This window comes from Galeopterus variegatus, unplaced genomic scaffold, assembly GCF_000696425.1.
Source record: "Galeopterus variegatus unplaced genomic scaffold, G_variegatus-3.0.2 Scaffold6325, whole genome shotgun sequence".
In the NCBI taxonomy this organism is placed as follows: domain Eukaryota; kingdom Metazoa; phylum Chordata; class Mammalia; order Dermoptera; family Cynocephalidae; genus Galeopterus; species Galeopterus variegatus.
The window spans coordinates 81,933-85,956 of NW_007732436.1; positions in this window are offsets into that span (position 1 = coordinate 81,933).

Here is a 4,024-nt window from a genome sequence, read left to right on the forward strand (position 1 = left end):
AAAAAAAAAAAAAAAAAAAAAAAAAAAAAAAAAAAAAACAAATTGCCACCTACTTATGGATAGCACATCTCATTCATGGTAGTGGTACTTCTTTCAATTTTAGTATTTTGGATATAATACCCTAGTCATTGAGGTATAGACTTTTAAGGTAGGAATCTGAGACTTGGATAACAGTAAGGGAACACTTAGATTTAGACAGTTTAAGATGAAAAGCTCTTGTTTTGACGTTCATGTCAGACATTTATGCAACCGGCTACCGACAACAATGGTAGTCAAGCAGTTAAAAGTACAGTTTCCACTGTCAGCGTTCCTGGATTGAAGTCTGCTTCACAGTTTACTAAGACTTCAGCCAAGTTCTTTCATCTGTAAAATGGAAATAATAACTGCAGCTATTTTATAGAATTGCTGTGAGAATGTCATTGAGATAATGCAGACAAAATACCTGGCAGATTTTTCAGCATGCAGGAAGTACTCACTCCAGCATGTAGTAAGCTAGTATTATTTTGCTGGTGTTATTGTTTTTGTTACTACACTACTGATAAGGAGCAGCGCTGAGTGCAGTGACTGGGCGACTAATTTATATGGCGATGGCAACGGGGAAGACAAAACCAGCTGTCATTAAGAAGGGTTCTGGCAGAGAACAGATGATGCAATCAATTAATTCAGAAAATTAATTGAATAGAGTTCAGTGGAGGAAATATTTGCTGATATAATGGCAGATTTAGCAGAATCATAAAGGGATGGCAAAATGCCCAGAGGCTCACAACAGTTGGAAGCCCAGCCATAAACTCCCTAAGACTACAGAGGACAGGAAAGTTGTGTTACTATAAACCAGAGAGAGAGTAATAAATGTTGCAGAGGGTCACTCTGCAAAAGCCGTGGTTAAAGATAGCCCAGCAGGCAAGTGTAAGGGGATATATGATCACTCCTCCTCCTCTTTGGTAATTCTCATTGGGTGATCCCAGCCAGAAACCAGAGGGGAAGATATGAGACTTTGCAGACCTTATAGCTAAGCTCCTTGGGTGGAAAGCTGGGCAGAGAATAAATCTGGAGGGGCAAGTAGAGAATAATTTCGGTGGACAAGCACACTAGAGTCTCAATTTATTTTTTATAAATGCCAATGCTTGCCAGTATCATGAAGGCAGGATTTAACACTTGTTATTTAAACAATCTCTAAAGATACCTTAAGGGGCCCTAGAGTTTTACTGATTAGAGCTTGGATTTTTGACTTTCAACTGTATGTTATAACTGATCTGCTGTGAAAGCATAACCTGTAAGTACTTACGTTCTGCTTTTGAACAGTAAAAGGCCATTTTCTGTCAAACAGTATGTCACTACTTTAAATAATGTAACTAACAGATAATTAATTATAATTTAATTATCAGTTTTGGAGTTTATATCAATAAAGTTAAAACTGAATAATTTACAGAAATCTATTCAATTTAATTCTTAGCCAAGTATATATTATTTAAACCAATGTAACCCTAGAAAAATGCACTACTATGATTTAGCAAAACTGAGAGCTTTATTTGAAAGGTAGCAGAATTACAATTATTAATTATTATTATTTCAAAGTAAATGTGACCCATTTGGTAACTGTGCTATTAGCTATGCTATTGTGAATATTTTACAAGTATTTTCAATCCTACTTTGGCTGCTTGGACTTTCACACTGAGGTCTAATGTTAGCATTAATTTTAGACAAATGCTAACTAGCATTTAATATTTGCATTTTAAATCATCTTTCCCTGAAACATCATAAAACATTGCAAACTGACTTAAAAATTATCTAGTATATTTATGATGTTGAACAATTCCTTGAGAAGACTTTAAGATATTGGAAGACTTGTTTCTCCTAAAACTGAACTTGAAATTTCTTGGAATGAGATGCTGTGGTCAAAGGTAAGTAAATAACTGGGGATAGAATTATTCTTTGGCTAATACAGGCCTTTGCACAAAGTGCTTTTAAAACAGATAATTGTCAGCTCAATAGACTTTGGAATAGATACAAAGTGAAAATGAAATTCACAAGTATTAATACAAGTAAATATTTGCCATATATTAAAAGTAACGTACTCTATCGCAACCTGCAGGGGGAAAAAAAAAAAAGACAAAGACAAAGATTAAACTCATGTGTAAAATATTCCAAATAGCATGACTAATGTCAACATCCAAAAACCTTATTCATTCCACATGCTTTAACCAAACCACATCCCATTACAAGGAAAAAATAAACAGTTCAAAGAGATGATCAGGAAGCATTTGACATAATGATTTGACCACAATAAAATATTTATGATTCTCTCTTTCATTCAGGAAACTATTTGATACCATCATGGAGTGAATAAAGTTGGAAGCAAGGAAAGAGTATTGACGTCAACGCTTATTATATTAGTGAAATAAATATTGGGAGGAAGGTTGGAGAATCTTGTGACAATACAACCAATGCAATTTCACTTTGAACTAACACACCAGGAAAATTTTGACAGCTTTATTTGACAATTGATACATTAAAAAAAATATTTTTTACTTGATATTAGGAAATCAGAGTATTAGTTTTATCTTGATATTGGCAAAATAATCTTAAATATTATTGCTTAGTTTTTAAAAAATATTTATAAATTCCATGTTCTCTGACCACTCTCCACCCACAATTCTGCCTCTCCTGAAGACACTATTGATATTAGCCCGTTATTACTAGATGCTTTATTTCATGTCTCCAAAAGAAGAGTGTTATTGTGTCGGAGGCTAACAGAAGTATAAACATTATCAGAAACAATAGTGGAGAGATGCTAGGAGTCAAAGAGAACTTTGCCCTTCTCTAATTTTCATCTGGCCAAGAAGAAATATTAAAGACTTTGATTAAAATTTTAAAATGTGAGGGAGAACAGAAAAGGAATTCAGCAATGTGTAACTCTAGGTAGAGAGTACTATCATCGAAAACAAGATTATCTCATTTAATTCCAATCCCTTCAGCAATTCATATGACATGTCCCTGCCTGTGAAATCACAGTTATCTTGGCACTGCAGCTGTCAGAAGCACACACTGTTTCTACTCTCTGGTTTCTTGCTTTCAAAAACTGGATGAAAAAGTAACTACTCCAAAAGAGTTAAGTACTGGAAAGTACTTTCTTGTTGACCTTTCATATCTATATGCAACATGGTCTTTAAGTGATAACAAATATTATTTGAGAAATCATTATGGATTCCAAATTCTGTTGAATTTTCCTGGACTGTAATAAAAGAAGAAATATTCTCTAAGACCCAAGGTCTCTCTCTGTTCCTTGGCTGCTAGGAACAAAAAATATCTTATAGAAAGCAAAAAAATGCTTACTTTTGATGTCTGAATCCTACCATTTGAAATGCATTCTTTTGGATTATTAAGGAAATACGTGAGTTTTTCAGATTTTTTTTTTCCTCAATGTATCTGCCATTTGGGAAAACTTTCCACAGAAACTGATACATTTGGGAAGAAGAGAAGTAGCCCTCAATGTTGTATCTGCCATTTGGGAAAACTTTCCACAGAAACTGATACATTTGGGAAGAAGAGAAGTAGAAAAAGGCACACTACAGAACATCAAGGCTAAGGCAAAGCAAACTGGCAGGGAAGTTCTCAGCAGCATAAATGGCAAGCTGAGAATCCCAATAAAAAGGGAAAAGCAGGAGAGATCTCTCAAGTGAAAGATTCAATGCTAAAATCTTAAGGTTAAATGGAATTTTAAAAGGATATGCTGTAAAAAGGATTTAAGAACATAAATTATACTAGTATAACTTCTATCCATTTTCTGAACTAAAGCCAATCCACCAATACGTTTCTAGAAAGGTTGCTGCAGCAATGATACTCCACTATAACAATCAGCAGAGCAATAAGGGTGGTGTGAATCCTGAAAAAGCCAGTCCTTCAAGGTGGATCTGGGGGTGGCTAGCTGGGTCTGAATTCAAACTGGAGCCACCATCCACTTGCCAACTAGAGGTTACCCGTGTACTGGGTTTGGGACTTGCATAAGTTACCTGTTCCTTTTTGT